Below are 17,925 nucleotides of genomic sequence, written 5' to 3'. Positions count from 1 at the left end.
GTCCGTGAGACTCTTATCTCCAATAAACGACCAGGAAACCAGAAGTAGCGCTGTGGCTCAAGTGGTAGAGCGCTAACCTTGAGCTGAAGAGTTGAGGGACAGTGCCCAGGCCCAGAGTTCAGGCTCCACAACCGGACCAAAATAATAATAATAATAATAATAATAATAATAATAATAATAATAATAATAATAATAATAATCTCTATGAGAAAGTCTAAAGCAAAAGTAAACCAACTGAAAGAGGAACTCCAAATGCCTCCAACCTCAAGGGCATAGCCACTAGATGTACTTTAAGCCCAGAGCCACCAGATGGAGCCCATGTTCAGTTCTTAATAAACAGGAAAGCTTAGGAATTTGTGAAGCACAAAGGTTCTGTTTCCTTCAGCCTCAGCTCTTGCCCCTCCCCCCATGCTCCATCCCGGGTTCTCTTGGTTCATTTTCTTTCACTTTTGTCTTCTTAGCGTCCTTCCTGTCTTTTTCCCCCAACCTACATGTGTCCTCATTCTCCAAAAATGGAAGGTTGGGGGAACCCTAGGATATTTTTCATTTTATTTTTCATTTTAGGTGCTGGTACTAGACTTGAACTCAGAGCCTCATGCTCTCAACTTGTTTTTGTTGTTTTAATTTTTTACCCTCAAGGCTAGTGTTCTACCACTTGTACCACACCTCCACTTCTAGTTTCCACTGGTTAATTGGAGACAACAATCTCAGATTTATCTGCTTGGACTGGCTTTGAACCAAGATCCTCAGATTTCAGCCCCCTGAATAACTGAACGAAGATTATAAAGACATAAGCTATGGACACCCAGCTATTTACAATTGCGTGTGCACACACATGCGCATGTACCCGCACACCCACACTGGGGCTTGAACTCAGGGCCTAGGTGCTGTCTCTTGAGGGTTTTTTTTTGCTCAAAGCTAAAGCTAGTGCTCTGCCACTTGAACACTATATAGCGCTCCACTTCCAGCTTTTGGGTGGTTAACTGGAGATTAAGAGTATTATACACTTCTCTGCCCATCTGGCTTTAAACCATGATCCTCAGATCTCAACCTTCTTAGTCGTTACAATTACAGGAGAGAGCAGCCAGCACCTGGGATCTGTTTACATATTTTTGTAAGAAGCTTATTCTATTATTCCAATCTACCTGAACTGATTGTCACAAAATCTTGCCTTTGGCCTTTTGCCTAGTGGTACAGCAAAAACCTTACCAATTTATACACAGGGCTTAGAGGAGGAACTGCAATAGGTGTGGGCCATAAAAATGAGTAGATAGTGCCAGGGTTCAAAGCCAGCCCATGTAGGAAAGTCTGTGAGACTCTTATCACCAATTAACCACCAAGCTGAAAGTGCTGAGGATCACAAGTTCATGTTCTATAGACACACGTGCAAACCTTAGGGTGAGTAGCCCTCTAGCATTCAGATTCTTCAGGTTGAAAAGGACTTTTAGAGACACCTGATCCACCTTCACACTCTATAATTACCCAGCAAAAAGCCAGAAGCACTGGCCTTGAGAGAAAAAAATTAGGGAACAACACTCAGGTTCTAAGTGCAAGCCCCAAGACTAGCACAAAAAGTAACAATAAAAATAAAAATAGAGAGCCAGGCACCAGTGGCTCACGCCTGCAATCTTAGCTACTCAGGAGACTGAGATCTGAGGATCACAGTTCAAAGCCAGACTGGGCTTATCTCCAATTATCACCAGATAACTGGAGGTGATGCTGTGGCTCAAGTGGTAGGTAGAGCACTCACCTTGAGCTGAAGAGCTCAGTGTCAGTGCCCAGACCCAGAGTTCAAGACCCAGGACTGACTAAATAAATAGAACCTAAAGTGTACCATCATCAGAAGCTTTCCTGGCCACCTTATATAAAACAGCAATCCCTCAGAGTCCTATCATCTCTAACCAAATAGCCTGTTATTTTTTTTCTTAGCACATGCCATCTGGTGGACACCAATTTATTTACCTATTTGTTCACTTATATATAGTTATTCTGATTTTTTTTAATCTATTTCTATCAAGTGGTAGAGTGCTCCCCTTGAGCTGAAGAGCTGAGGGACAGCACCCAGGCCAGAGTTTAGGCCCCACAACCAATAAAAAAAAAAAAGTTCCATTTATAAATAAGTTGTGTAATACATTTTGCTGATGAAATTGTTTCCCTCACAAAAAAAAATTTCACCAACTATATGAAAAAGCACTGGGACTCCAATAAAATGATACCCAGCCAGAAATTAATTTCAGGCTGAGTGCTAAATAGCTCATACCTACAATCCTTGGCTACTCAGGTGTCTGAGACCTGAGGACTGCAGTTCAAAGTCAGCCTAGGTAGGAAAGTCTGTGAGACTCTATTGTCAATGAGCAAAAATCTAGAAGTGGAGCTATGGCTCAAGTGGTAAGATCTCCAGCTGCGGGTAATGAGAGGGGAGTAGGAGCCGAGTATGAGTCTCCCAAGTTAAAGCCCAGTACCAGCACCAAAAAAAAAAAAAAAAAAAAAAAAGGAAAGAAAGAAAACAAAAGAAGCTAATTTCATAACCTAAGAAAGGTAACTGCTCCACGAAGTTCCCCACATCCTCAAGAGTGCCTATAGTTCCTAACTACCCCTTTCCTAGGTGGGTTAGACAGACTGAAAAGTCTACCTTTCCTCCCAGTATCTAGTAACTCTTGAGGACTTCCTGTTTCACACTCAACCCCTAGATCCCTTGGCCACTGGCTGACTTCTCATTTTTTTGGTTCCTGCTTCCCTAGTGCTCTCCCATGCCCTACCAACAAAGTATGGATATACAAAAATCCTGTAAGGGCTAGCAAAAAGGAACTAAGTGGTCATAGACTCTCTCTCTCTCTCCTCTCTCTCTCTCCTCTCTCTCTCTCTCTCTCTCTCTCTCTCTCTCTCTCTCTCTCTGTGTCTACAAAATATACTGTCCCTCAGCTTTTTTTGTTCAAGACTAGCACTCTATTACTTGAGCCACAGTCCACTTCTGGGTTTTGATGCTTAACTGGAGGGAGAGAGAGAGGAGAGAGAGAGGGGAGAGAGAGAGAGAGAGAGAGAGAGAGAGAGAGAGAGAGAGAGAGAGAGAGAGAACAAAACTTACTATCCCTCCGCTTCTTTGTTCAAGACTAGCACTCTATTACTTGAGCCACAGTCCACTTCTGGGTTTTGATGCTTAACTGGAGATGAGTCTTGTGGACTTTCCTACCCAGGCAAGCTTCAAACCACAGTCCCCACATCTCAGCCTCCTGAGTAGCTAGGATTACAAGCCTGAGCCACCAGCACCAAGTAAAAGTTTCTTTTATTACTTGAGAGGTAGGAATTCAGATGATTAGTTCAGGGCCCAAGAGGGCAAAAAGTTAGCAAAGTACCCTTCAACAAGTGTGGTGGTGTGGCACACATCTTTTAATCCCAATACACAGATGCATAATAGGAGGATTAACCATGTGCAAAAACCTGAGACCTTACCCAAAAAAGGGCTGGAGGTACGGCTCATGTGGTAGACTGCCAGCTCATGTGGTAGACTGCCTGCCTAATCATAAAACCTTGAATTCAAACCCTAGTCCCACCCCCTCAAAAAAAAAAATAAAAAGCTTCCCAAAGTTAAGTCAGTCACTATCTCAACCAAAAATATACCTTTCTCATAGGGAAATATTATAGTTGTAATGAACCTAGATTTGAAACCTAGTTCTCTCATTACATGTATAAACTTGGAAAAGTTATTTAACCTCTCTAACGTCGCCCCCTTGTGGTCATAATAATAGTACTAACTTCTCAGGGCTGCAGTAAAAAGGGAGATAAAGGTACATCATAGAGGCCTGTATTTGACATGCTCTAAATAGTCACTAAGTGGTAGTTTGGCCCAAGGTCACTGACTTCATTTAAAGATTTTTTTTTTACCCTTATCAGACTGTGGTAGACTGACAAATGTGTGAAGTACTTACTTACCTAGTGCTTGGCTCCCAACAAGTCATGGACAAGTAGTGGCTTTCTCCTTCTGTTGTAGCACCAGGATGTTATAAAGGCTGCAGATACCAACCAACCCTAGTACGTATGTGTATGTATATGTGTATGTGGAAGGGCAGCCGTCACTTTATAACAGACTTACCATTTAGGTGGTTGGATGTTTTCTGTCCGTCCTTCAGCCTGGTCCCCCAATGTTTGTTGTCTTAGAAACAGTCACTATCTTTCTGCAGCAATTGTCTCTGACCTGCACAGAAGGCAAAAAGCAAAAAGAGATAGGTAAAGTATGAATCAGACCAAGAGCTTCTTTCTCATACAATGAAGAGACAAAGCTTGGATCTGCATCTTCATCTTGAAGGAAGTTGGCTCCATGAGATGTCCCCTTCCCTATCTGATGACAGGGTCTCAGGAATTCTTTCCGTAAACTGAGACACATATATTCCCCAGTAGTCTAAACACTGATAAACAGCATCTTGAAGCCAAGAAGCACCTCAGAAATGAACTATTTTTATTTTAAGGCTCTTATTTTAAGGACGGAAACTAAGGCTTAGAACAAGGAGCCACACAATCACTTAGGGATACAACTGGGATTATACTAAAATTATGATGGTCTAGAAAACCAGGTTTACAGATAGATAGAGGATAAATACATTAGTCAGATCTGATGCCAGTGCCTCACAGCTATAATCCTAGCTACTATGTTTTGTTTTTTGGGGGGTCCAGTCGTGGGGCCTGAACTCTGGGCCTGGGTGCTATCCCTCAGCTCTTCAGCTCAAGGCTAGCACTCTACCACTTGAGCCACAGGGCCACTTCCAGCTTTTTTCTTTTTGCTTATGTGGTGCTGAGGAATCGAACCCAGGGCCTCATGCATGCAAGGCAAGCGCTCTACCACTGAGCCACCTTCCCAGCCCAATCCTAGCTACTATGGAGGCTGAGATCTGAAGATCATATTTCAAAGCCAGCCCATGAAAGGGACTCAGAAAAAAACTCAAAGAAAAAAATCTAAGAAGTAGAAGTGTAGCTCAAGTAATAGAGCTTGAGGCCTTGAAGAAAAAGGTTCATGGACAGTGTCCAGGCTTCGAGTTCAAGCCCCAGGACTGGCACCAATATATAATATATATTGAACTCATATTTCAGCATCTGTAAAGTATCTCCCATCCAGGCATTGTGTTTGTTTTATGTAAGACAATGTGATGGTCTTATGGGTGAAAAATCTAAATTTCAGTCTGATGCCAGTGGCTCAAGCCTGTAATCCTAAATACTCAGGAGGCTGAGATCTGAAGGTTGCAATTCAAAGTTACCCCAGGCAGAAAAGTCCTTGAGACTTATCTCCAATTAACCACCAAAAAGGCAGATGTAGAGGTGTGGCTCAAGTAGTAGAGGGCTAGCCTGGAGTAAAAAAGACAAGGGAGATGTGAGACCTTGAGTTCAAGCGCTAGTACTACTGCAAAAATAAAATAATCCCTAAATTTCAAAAAGCCAAGTTGAAAGAATAAAAAAGTTGAGAGACATGAGAGCTTGGAGATTCCAAGCACCCTTCACCCTCACTCCCGTAATAAACTTTCTCTTAGTTCTTTTAAACAATTATAAAAAAATAATTTTTTTAAAAGCCAAGTGAAGCTGGGTGTTGGTGGCTCACACCTGTAATCCTAGCTACTCAGGAGGCTGAGATCTGAGGATCACAGTTCAAAGTCAGCCTGAGCAGGAAAGTCTGTGAGACTCTTATCCCCAGTAAACCTGGAAGTGGCACTGTGGCTCAAGTGGTAGAGCACTCGCCTTGAGCTGAAGAGTGCAGGGATAGCGCCCAAGCCCAGAGTTCACACCCCACAACCGACAAAAAAAAAAAGCCAAGTGATTTGTGCCCCCCCCCCCCCCCAAGGTCTTAACAGCTTAGTCATCAGCAGTCAGGATGTAAACAATCTGTCTGTGAAGGCTCCTTTACAATGCTGACTCTCATTTTATTGTCTTAGAGATCTAACAAATGGCTATATAAATCTGGGCTATATGAATCTACTATACTTGTATCTCAGACATGTCATAAAGTTTCTGCTCTGCTAGCTTTAAAAAAAATTTTTTAAAAATCCTAGCCAGGCACCAGTGGCTCATGCTTGTAATCCTAGCTACTCAGAAGGCTGAGCTCTGAGGATCACGGTTATAAGCCAGCCCGACCAAGAAAGTCCTTGAGATTCTTGTCGCCAATTAACCACCAGAAAAACAAAAGTGGTGCAGTGGCTCAAGTGGTAGAGCATTCACCTTGAGCTAAGAGCTCAGGGCAGCACCCAGGCCCAGAGTTCAAGCCCCACGACCAAAACAAAAAAAAAAAAAACAAAAAACAAAAAACAAAAAACTACAGACCCAGCACCCATCACCCACTGCCAAATCTGTTGACATGTTGCTAAGGCCCAGAGGGCCTTTTCTTTTCAAAGTAAGATGGATGCAGTGCCAAAAGTCAAACAAGAACTCCAGATGATCTTTTCTTTTTGAGAAAAGGTCTCGATGGGTTGTTTCAGGACCTTCTTGCCTCAGCCTCCTAAGTGCTAAGATTACAGGCCAGTGCCACCCTTCCCAGTTCTGAGTTGTTTTCAAATGTCTACATTGTCTCCTTAATTTCTAAGGGTCAGAAGCAAAAAGGGATTTCTTCCCCTTGCTTCTGAGAGCCATTTCTTTCTTGAATCTTCAGCTTGCTGGCCTCTGTGGTCAGAAACAAAAGATAACTGCAAATACCATCAAGCTCTCGGCCCTTCAGAGCACGTCCCACCTGAGAGAACCCGTACCATTTCCCACGGGCACCTCTTCTGGTGCTGCTTGACTGTCACTGTTGGTGCTGAGTGGTGGCGAGTTTATGTGTGTCTAAAGCAGAGCTGAAAAAATCCTTACAGCTCATGGAGTCCAACTTCTCTCTTTCTGGAGGAAGAAAAGTCCCAGAGAGAAAATACTTGGCCTGAGGTGACTAAGAAGTTAACGTAAAGCATGGTTGTGTCCTTCTGTTCCTAAAATACTTCCATAATGAATAAACTAGATAAAATAAAAATTCAACTATCTGAAATAAATAAAAGGCAGATTTTGGAGAGAAGTTTGAAAGACAAGACTGGGGTGGGATAATTTCCTATTTTGGGAACTGTGGTCTGAGGAGTCCAGCTGAAGGTCTAATTAAAAATCAAACCATAAGGTGAGGTACTGGTGGCTCACGCCTGTAATCCTAGCGACCCAGGAGGATGAAATCTAAGGATCAAAGTTTGAAGCCAGCCAGGAAAGCCAAGTCCCTGAGACTCCTATCTCCAATCAACCACCAAAAAGCCAAAAGTGGAGCTATGGCTCAAGTGGTGGTAGAGCATTAGCTTTCCTACACCAAAAAATAAAAAAAGCTAGTTAATAGTAGAGGTTTCCATGACAGAGGACTACTAAAATACTCTTTTATCCAAAAGTGCTTCTGATTGTTCCAGGATAATTTCTTTTTAACTCTATGTAACCCCTGAGAAGATAGAAATGTTTAACCCTCTATGGCACATGAGCAAAATGAAGAGACTTCAAACCCCTTTTGAAAGCTGGAAACAGGACAGGACTAGCAACTTCATTTCTGTACATCAGGCTCTTTCACACCTTGCAACAGAACTAAGACTGAAAACAAAATTACAATTAGAATGAGGGCTGGGATGTAACTTGTTGGCAAAGCACTTGCCTAGCAAGTGCAATGTCCTGGGTTTGATCCTTAGTATCAAAAAAGACAAGACAAAAAAAAAAAAAATACAATTAAAAAAAAAAAAGTCAGGCACTGGTGGCTCACACTTGTGATCCTTGCTATTCAAGAGGTTGAAATCTAAGGATCGCAGTTTAAAACCAGCCTGGGCAGGAAAGTCCATGACACTCTCATCTCCAGTTAACCACCAGAAAAACCAGAAGTGGTGTTATGGCTCAAAGTATTGGAGTGCTAGTCTTAAGCAAAAAAGATCAAGGCCAGTGCCAAGACCCTGAATTCAAGCCCCATGACTGACAAAAAAAAAATTTTTTTTTTGATTTAGGATTAAGAATTTCATGTCCTTTGGGATCTCTTACTGATGAATAATTGATAGGACTAATGAGATCTATTATTTTTTTGAGACGTGCCACCTTCTTTCAAAGCACCACCGAAACTGGCTCTGCTACTTCTTTTCACAAGTAGTCTATAATTCACACTAGGCCTAGCCCATGATGATGAGGGTTAGCAATAGAACCACATGTCTAAAATTGTTAGTTGTTCACTTGTCTTAAGAAAGTTGGACAAAGCTAGGCATGGTGATCCACACCTGTAATCATAGCACTGGAAAGGCTAAAACAGGAAAATCATGAGTTTGAGACTAGCCTGGGCTACAGAAATAAATAATACTAAAGAAAGCTGGCTAGGGCTGGGAAGGTGGCTCCGTGGTAGAGCGCTTGCCTTGCATGCATGAAGCCCTGGGTTCGATTCCTCAGCACCACATAAGCAAAAAGAAAAAAGCCGGAAGTGGCGCTGTGGCTCAAGTGGTAGAGTACTAGCCTTGAGCTGAAGAGCTGAGGGATAGCGCCTAGGCCCCATGACCGGACCCACCCCCCCAAAAAAAAATTTTTTTTTAAATTAAAAAAAAAAAAAAGAAAGCTGGCTAACTAGCAACATGTTGGGTCCCCTTAACCTCTAAGAGTCTATGATGAATCAAGTGACCATAGGATTAGAGCTGGTGTGGGAACAACTACCCTAAGGAAAAAGGAATCAAAAGGACTCTCATCTATAAATCTTCACTGTAACCCTAAATCAGATAAGCTCAAAAGTCACATAACTGATTAGTGCTAAGTGGATCCTTACCCGGTATTTCTGCTCCAAGTCATGCTTTTTCCTCTCCACTGTACCACCTCTCTAGGGAGTTCTCTCAATTCTTACTCCTCAAGACAGCGGGTCCTATTCCATACTCCAACATCACAAACCTACATGGTAGCTGAAGAGTAGTTTGTTCTTATTTGTGGGTGTGTTTTTTTTAATTCATTGAAATACTGATTACCTACCAATGCATCAATCTCTGAGGGCACTGGAGATAAGAGTAAAAGAAGTCCATCTTCACAAAAGTTCATGGCATGGTCTGGGAAGGTGACTCAGTGGCAGAGTGCTTGTCTGACATGCATGAGGCCCTCAGCTCGATTCCTCAGCACCACATAAACAGAAAAAGCCGGACTTGGCGCTGTGGCTCAAGTGGTAGAGCGCTAGCCTTGAGCTGAAGAGCTGAGGGACAGCACCCAGGGCCCAGAGTTCAAACCCCACTACTGGAAAAAAAAAAAAAAAAAGTTCATGGAACTAATAGTTTACTAATAGTTTAGAAGAATCCTAGTATTGAGGGGCTGGGAAGGTGGCTCAGTGGTAGAGCGCTTGCCTTGCATGCGTGAGGCCCTGAGTTTGATTCCTCAGCACCACATAAGCAAAAAGAAAAAAGCCAGTAGTGGCGCTGTGGCTCAAGTGGTAGAGCGCTAGCCTTGAGCTGAAGAGCTGAGGAACAGCGCCCAGGCCCAGAGTTCAGACGACCCCCCCCCAAAAAAAAAGAATCCTAGTATTGAGTACAAATTGCATGAAGTAAAACAACAAAAACTGACTCAAGGAGATCCAAGCAGGCTCTCCTAATGAAGTAGAAGAGGAAATGTGTCAAGTTTGAAGAGCTAAAAAAGTGGTTCTATGTGTTCAGAACCACTGGAAGCTGGAGAGCCACACCATGTGAGTTGATGGCAAAATTATGGATTTGGGCCTTTAACCAAACAGCTACAGAAGTCATTTAAGTACTAAGTAGGAATTAAGACCTATGTGTCGGGCTGGGAATGTGGCTTAGTGATAGAGTGCATGCCTAGCATGCATGAAGCCCTGGGTTCAATTCCTTAGTACCACATAAACAGAAAAGGCCAGACAGAAGTGGTGCTATGGCTCAAGTGGCAAAGTGCTAGCCTTAAGCACAAAGAGGTTCAGGGACAGTGCCCAAGCCCTGAGTTCAAGCCCCAGGACTGACAAAAAAAAAAAAAAAAAAAAAGACCTATGTGTCTCAAGAAGATCACATTGGCCTCACTATGGATAACAGATTTCAGGAATGAAGAATTATGACAAGATGCCAGTTAGGAAGCATGTTCTCTAGTTGTGGACTGCTGATGGCAATGACAACTGATAATAATGAGTGGATAACGGGTAACAGATAACTCAACCATGTACTAAGCAGGGACCATTTGTTCTAAGTATTTTATACAGACAAACTCAATCCTTATAACTCTGTGACAGACACTACCATAACTATCTTACAAAAGAGAAGACAGGATGAGTAACTTATGTTCATGAGTAACTTTATGTTCATGATTCCCTCATTATCAGTCCCTTACAAATGCCTTTAATCAATCATTTGCCCTCCTCCCCTGACTCATATTCAAAACTTCAATTCTAGTTAAACCAAACTAAGTCCTAGACACCATGGAGTTTTAACTAGAATTGTTTAACCACTAGTATTATCGGTCAGTGTCATTTTAAATTTATCACCACAAACTTCATACACATGCCTTGTCCCTTCAATGGCCAGAAACCCTGCTAACTTCTGTACTAGGTCACCTTTCCACTCTCCAAAACGACTGTCACCTTTTCCTCTCCATAAACATCTAGACTCCACCAGCTAATGACACTGCCACCAAGCCACATCCAGACACCCTCGTTTTCTTACTTTCAAATCTACCATGCCAGTTTCCTGCTTCCCCTACAATTGCAATAGAGTGCTTTCTGCTCAATAAAATACAATTCTTGCTGGGCACCAGTGGCTCACGCCTGTAATCCTAGGTACTGAGGAAGCTGAGCTCTGAGGACCTGGGTTTGAAGCCATCGGGGACAGAAAAGTCCCTGTAAGACTCATCTCCAATTAACCACTAGAAAACTGAAAGTGGAACTGTATAGTTCAAATTAGGAGAGCCCTAGCCTTGAGCAAAAGAGTTCAGGGACAGCACCCAGGCCTGAGTTCAAGACCCACAATGAATGAATGAAAGGATGAATGAATGGATGAATGGATGGATGGGTAGACTGACAGGTAAGTAGACAGACAGACAGACAGACAAAAAATATAATTCTTCACATTCACTGTAGATCCAATTTCCACTCATCTGCATATGTATTATCCCTGCTCTCTTAAGTCATCACCTTTCTTTTCCCATTAGCACACAAACATGCTCTTCATTCACTTGAAGTACCACTCAAGTAAAGCTCACAAACCAGCATTGGCTGGCTGGGAAGGTGGCTCAGTGGTAGTGCTCTTGCCTTGCATGCATGAGGCTCTGGGTTCGATTCCTCAGTACCACATAAGCAAAAAGAAAAAAGCCAGAAGTGACGCTGTAGCTCAAGTGGTAGAGCGCTAGCCTTGAGCTGAAGAGCTGAGGGACAGCGCCCAGGCCCAGATTCAGGCCCCACGACCAAACCCAAAAAAAAAAAAAAAAAAAACAGCATTGGCTCATACACTGTTATCATTAATTATCACTACAGAAGCGAGTAAACGCGTAGACATTTGTGTAGCAAGCTGACAGCGCAGCATCTAAACACAAGACCAGCAGATTGGACCAAGATCTAGAGACTAGTGAGGATACTGATGAACTCACACCAGCATGTGTAAACGACCTGCCGAACATACATAGTGCCACATTTAGGTCCCTGACATATTAGAAAGAAATGTGTATTCTGAATTCACTCCAGCCCTATGGCCTTCATACTAGCTGTTCCCTCTTCCTTGTATACAGCTGACTCCTCTTGGTCAAAGGTCAGCATAAATTTTACCACCTTAATAAAGCTTGGATCAGCAAGCATAAAGTTATTCTCAACCTCTAATATATCACCATGGTTTATGCTCACTTTAGCACTTGCCTCTATTCTGATATTTTATTTGTTTATTGTTGCCTCTCCCCCTTATAACCACTTCTACTTCTGTCTAGCTCATCATTATATCCATAGTACCTAGAACAGTGCCTGACTGACAATAGATTAGATGGGTCTACAGTCCACCAGAGTGATGTGAGCTAGAGATGTAAATGTGTATGAGTCACATCCATAAAGTTATGGTTACTAGAGCCAATGAGGTAGACTGAGTTCACCTAAGGAAAATGTCTTTGAGAAGAGATGAGGGGTCTGGGAGCTTATGCTAATTTCTCATTTTTGTACTTAGTGTCCATACCACAAAAAAAATGGCAATCTCCTTATTCTTCTGTACTCCTTTTATACTTCCAAAAGCCTTGTTGTTGTTGTTATTTTGGTGGTGGTTGTCATGGGGTTTGAGCTCAGGGCTTACCTATGTGAGCAAAGCCTCGGGCCATAGTAATTCTTAAGAACCTGAAGACAAGGTCATTTCTTTTTTTTCTTTCTTTTTTGTCAGTCGTGGGGCTTGAACTCTGGGCCTGGGCGCTGTCCCTCAAGCCCTTCAGCTCAAGATGAGAACTCTACCACTTGAGCCACAGCACCACTTCCGGTTTTCTAGTGGTTTATTGGAGATAAAGAGTTTCACAGACTTTCCTGCCCGGGCTGGCTTTGAACCGAGATCCTCAGATCTCAGCCTCCTGAGTAGCTAGGATTATAGGCGTTAAAGAGTCTGGAACCAGTCAACCTATTCTTTCTATGATTCTTGACAATTAAACTGTGTTGCTGACCTACATAAACATAACACTTATTAATGTGTCATAGACAAAAACTACTTAATAAGTTAAGTCCAGGCTGGCCTCAAACCAGTAGCTAGGATGACAGGCTTGAGCTTGCAGGCCCAGGTTCTAGCTTGCAGAAAAAGTGATAATGATTTTTTATCTTTTTACAAAGCTATTAAATTTTACTACATAACAGTAACTAAGAAATGTTAAAATGTTTTTTCTTTAAAAAGAAGTGGTGTCTCACACCTGCACTGCAATACTAACTACTCAGGGAGGCTGAAATCTGATTACTATGGTTCCAAAGCCAGCTCTGGCAGGAAAGTCCATGAGACTCTTACCTTGAATAAACTACTCAGAAAAAGCCAGAAGTGGAACTGTGGCTCAAGTGGTAGAATGCTAGCCTTGAGCAAAAGGGAGCTCAGAGACAGCACCTGGTCCCTGAGTTCAAGGGACTGGCACGCGCGCACGCACACGTGCACGCGCGCACACACACACACACACACACACAAAGTGAGAGCCAGGTGCCACTAGCTCATGCCTGTAATCATACTTACTCAAGGGGCTGACATATCTGTGGATCCCAGTTCAAAGCCAACCCAAGCAGGAAAAGTCCATTAAACTCTCAACACCAATTAACCACCAAAGAGCCAGAAGTGAACTGTGGCTCAGGTGGGTGGAATGCTAGCTTTAAGCAAAAACAGGGACCGTGACCAACCCCCAAGTTCAAGACCCATTACCAGCCAAAAAAAAAAAAATCAGGAGGAGGGTGGAGAGAAATGGAAAAAAGGACCTCTGGCTAAGAGTCTTAAGAAGCCTATCAACCAATCACAAAGTGTGAACCTTAGATTCTAATTCAAACAAACCACAAAAATTTTAACTTGAGAAAAACATCCAAGTAACTTGACATTTAATGATATTGATGGATTCATATTCATTTTGATATATTAAATTGGTAGTTTTATTATTTTTGATTGGTGTAGGGCTTGAACTCTGGGTTTGGGCACTGTCCCTGCACTTTTCAGCTCAAGACGAGCTCTCTACTGCTTGAGCCACAGCAGCACTTCCAGTTTTCTAGTGGTTTCTCGTAAGAGTTTACTGCCCCAGCTGGCTTTAAACTGCAATCCTCACCTCTCAGCCTCCTGAGTAACTAGGATTACAGGCATGAGCTACCGGCGCCCAGTGAGTTTTATTATTTTTGAAATACTGATCTGGTCCTAGAATGTGTGTGTATATGTACCTATAGATACACGCATATTCATGTACAAATATATAAAATTATAGTTAGAAATTTACTTGAAAATACGGATGAGAGCTTGGGGTAGAACTCAGTGATGGAATGAATGCATGGAGCTGAGTTCAGAGGGAGGAAGATAAGGGGTGGAGTTACATGTATGTGAGTACAATAAAGGAAGATTGGTCATGAGTCCCTAACTGAGAAACGGGGTGCATAAGGGTTCATTAAGACAAAAAAATGGGAACCAAGTGCAATGGCTCAAGCTTATAATGCCAGCTACTCAGGAGGTAGAGATCTGAAGGATTAGTTTGAGGCCAGTCCAAGCACAAGTTTACTGAGCCCTCATTTCAACAAATAAGCCAGGCATGGCAGCATACACATAACTCCAACACATATGGAAGGTTATAAGTGAGAGCATCACAGTCTGAAGCCAGCCTAGGCAAAAACACAAGATCCTTTCTGGAAAATAAATGAATAAATAAATAAATAACCTAACCAGTCTGGCTCAAGTTATAGAGCACCTGGCCTAGCAATCATAAGTCCTAGTTAAATCACCATACCACCAATAACAAATCCCCCCCTCCACCCCTAAAAAAAAAAAGGTAGGATGGAGGAGGCTGGGTAAAATTCAGGAGCCCCAAAGGCTTTCCAGTTCTGGTGATCTGTGGTGCCAGAGCCTACGTATGCTCCTCTGACTTTCCCCTGGCTTCCTGAGCTGGGTGTGCTCTACAGTTGATGCTGGTAACCAGCATCCTCTCCCCACCTGACTGTTAAGAAGTTAGATGTGATGAGTTAAAATAACAGTGTTTGGACATTTTTTGTTTGTTGTCAGTCCTGGGGCCTGAACTCTCAGCCTGGGTGCTGTCCCTCAGCTCTTCACCTCAAAGCTCAAAGCTAGCACTCTACCACTTGAGGCACAGCGCCACTTCCAGCTTTTTCTGCTTATGTGGTGCTGAGGAATCGAACCCAGGGCCTCATGCATGCAAGGCAAGCACTCTACAACTGAGCCACCTTCCCAGCCCCTGGACATTGTTAGTATCTAAAGAGAACAGAGAGTGGCTAACTGCCTCACAAACCAGACAGAATCACTACATGGTTTCCTAGTACAGGGAACTACAGCAAACTATCATTTGTTACACTTCACTATGGCACACAAAAATCCCTGCCTAAATAAATATTTTAACATTTTCTCCAAATCCTATATATAGCTACTTTTTTTTTAATAGTGCTGAGGTTTGAACTCAGAGCCTGGCTACCACTTGAGCCATACCTCCAGCCCTGCTTTTTGCTTATTAAGTCTCAGGTACTTTTCTGCTTTGAACAGCAATCCTCTGGATCTCCACTTCATAAACAGCTAAGATTATAAGCATGAACCACTTAATTTCTTAATTCTTTAAACCTCTGGATTGATGAAAATGACCTATTTTCCAATTTGTTCACCTATTTTAAAAATCTTATGATCTACACACACAGGAAGCCAGGTGCTAGTGGCTCCTGCCTGTAATCCTAGCTACTCAAGAAGTTGAGATCTGAGGATTGTGGTTTGAAGCCAGCCGAGGCAAGGAAAGTCCAGGAGATTCTTATCTCCAATCGACCTCCAGAAAACTAGAAGTGGTACTGTGGCTAGCCTTGAGCTGGATAGCTCAGGGACAGTGCCCAGGCCCAGAGTTCAAGCCCCACAACCGACCAAAAAAAAAAAAGTAACAGGAAAGGAATCATACCTAGTTATTTCCTTTACAGTCTAATTCTTTTTTTTTTTTTTTGGGGGGGGGGGGTCCGGTCGTGGGCCTGGGCGCTGTCCCTCAGCTCTTCAGCTCAAGGCTAGCGCTCTACCATTTGAGCCACAGCGCCACTTCTGGCTTTTTTTTTTCTGCTTATGTGCTGCTGAGGAATCGAACCCAGGGCCTCAGGCATGCAAGGCAAGTGCTCTACCACTGAGCCACCTTCCCAGCCCTACAGTCTAATTCTTAAATTGAAGAACCAACTTTTGAAGTTCCTATTAGTAGAACTCCATCCTTAGCCCTCAGTTTCTCCTAAAAGAGAACTTACTAACCAGTTCTTACACTTGCTAGGGAAATACTACCATTTCCACTGCCATATCTCACTTCTATCCCATGTTCTAATCTACCAAGATTGTTTCAATTGCCCATACAATATTCACATTCTAATCCCTATACCCCACCTCTCTTTAAGAATGGTCCTCCAGCCGGGCGCTGGTGGCTCACGCCTGTAATCCTAGCTACTCAGGAGGCTGAGATCTGAGGATCGCGGTTCAAAGCCAGCCCGGGCAAGAGAGACCGTGAGACTCCTATCTCCAATAAACCACCAGAAAACCGGAAGTGGCGCTGTAGCTCAAGTGGTAGAGCGCTAGCCTTGAGCTGAAGAGCTGAGGGACAGCGCCCAGGCCCAGAGATCAAGCCCCACGGCCGATCAAAAAAAAAAAAAAAAAAAAAAAAAGAATGGTCCTCCACAAGCATGGTGACATATGCCTGAAGTCCCAGCTACTCAGGAGGCCAAGGCAACAGATCATTTGAAACCGGGAGTTCAGGACCAACCTGGGTAAGAGAGAGAAGGGGAGAGATAGGAAGGGAAAAGTGGGGGGAAGAGGGACCAGAGGGGCCAGTGGGAGGAAGGAGGGGGAGAGGAGGGAGGTAAGAAAAGGGGATGGGGAGGAGAGGGGAGAAATAGTTATGAATAGCTATATACTCGAACTGCTGGCCTACATCATTGATCAAAAAGTTAAAGATAAAGCCAGGCGCTGGTGGCTCACGCCTGTAATCCTAGCTACTCAGGAGGCTGAGATCTGAGGATCGAAGTTCAAAGCCAGCCCAGGCAGGAAAGTCCATGAAACTCTTATCTCCAATAAATCACCAGAAAACCAGAAGTGGTAGAGCACTTGCCTTGCGAGCTGAAGAGCTGAGGGACTGCGTCCAAGCCCAGAGTTCAAGCCCCACGACCGAAGGAAAAAAAAAAAGTTAAAGATACTATAGCAAAACATTTTCTAGCAAAAAGTTATAAACCAGCACTCTGGTATTCAGTAATGCACATCTAACCTAATTGTACAATTGTTTCATTCTTATTGCCTATTTTTATTTTAGAATACTAGCCTTGAGCACAAAAGTTCATGGATGGCACCCAGGTCCTGGGGAGAGAGAGAGAGAGAGAGAGAGGCAGGCAGGCAGGCAGGCAGGCATATAGATTTCTTCAGTGGTATAACATACATAAAATTCATAATCTCTAAGAAACAAACCCAAAGGACATTTGAATAACACTTAATAAAGATGTGCTGCATGAAAAACAGCTTAAGATCCACTAAAAACCACTAATGACAAAGGCTGTAGGCATGGCTCAAGGGGTAAAGTCCTTGCCTAGCAAATGCAAGGTCCTTAGTTCAATTCCTAGTACCTCCCCAACAACAAAAGAAAAAGTTCAAAAGCCAAGAGATGGACAGAGAAGGTCAAATTAATTGCAAAACAGCAAATCAGCTTCTAAGGAAGTTTCACCAAAAATCATGCCTATAGTGTACAAGACACACTCTGGTCTTAAATAACACATCTACAGCCCAAGTGAATGTTAGCATGCAAATTTCCTCCTCCGGCCAGCATCTCAACCAGCAGCAGCTCACCCACTCCACCAGTTCCTCCCACTAACAATGCCTGGAAGCCCAGGGGCAGGATTGCAGGAGTTAAGCCAAACAGTACTAAAAGTTAGGAGAAAATAAGCATGCCACCTGACACTTTTCTGGCGCAGCCTAAGCCGATTAGTTTAGGTTACAAACGTGACTGCAAGATTCCAGTAAGATGATGAAACTACTCTTTTTCTGTAAACTATAAATAACCTATTATCAAAACGGGGGCATTCCTTAAGTATTTCTGCACTGTCAGCAACCCAAGATTCAATTTACTCGTCCTTCATCTAGTCTACAGTGATTATTGTATCAACGTCTCCATACTTCCCTGTTTCCCCTCTTCTCATCCTAACTTTGGCCTGTAAACAGAGAAAGAGACCTAAACTCCTTTCGTAACTCAAGCTTTGTTTAAAGTTTCTCTTCTAATAAACAAGCATATACAAAGCTTCCTGGCTCCTGCCTTGTGTAGGAGTCACAA

The 17,925-nt window shown here is 43.0% G+C and overlaps 1 protein-coding gene across 4 annotated transcripts in view; it reads right to left on the bottom strand.

Moving 5' to 3' along the window:
- Luzp1 (leucine zipper protein 1) overlaps positions 1-17,925 on the bottom strand; it is a 63,919-nt gene that overhangs the window by 9,337 nt on the left and 36,657 nt on the right. For 3 of the 4 annotated variants that reach the window (XM_070037666.1, XM_070037667.1, XM_070037668.1), the window contains one exon: positions 4,091-4,192. The gene's annotated coding sequence lies outside the window, so the exon portion shown is untranslated. Of the gene's footprint in view, positions 1-4,090; positions 4,193-8,958; positions 9,041-17,925 lie in introns of those variants that run through there. The other variant, XM_070037669.1, reaches the window with a different exon arrangement.

This window comes from Dipodomys merriami, unplaced genomic scaffold (assembly GCF_024711535.1).
Source record: "Dipodomys merriami isolate MVZ:Mamm:240054 unplaced genomic scaffold, mDipMer1.0.p SCAF_28, whole genome shotgun sequence".
Lineage (NCBI taxonomy): Eukaryota > Metazoa > Chordata > Mammalia > Rodentia > Heteromyidae > Dipodomys > Dipodomys merriami.
The sequence above is the reverse complement of the archived record's forward strand: the minus strand, read 5'-3'. Positions and strand labels throughout refer to the sequence as shown.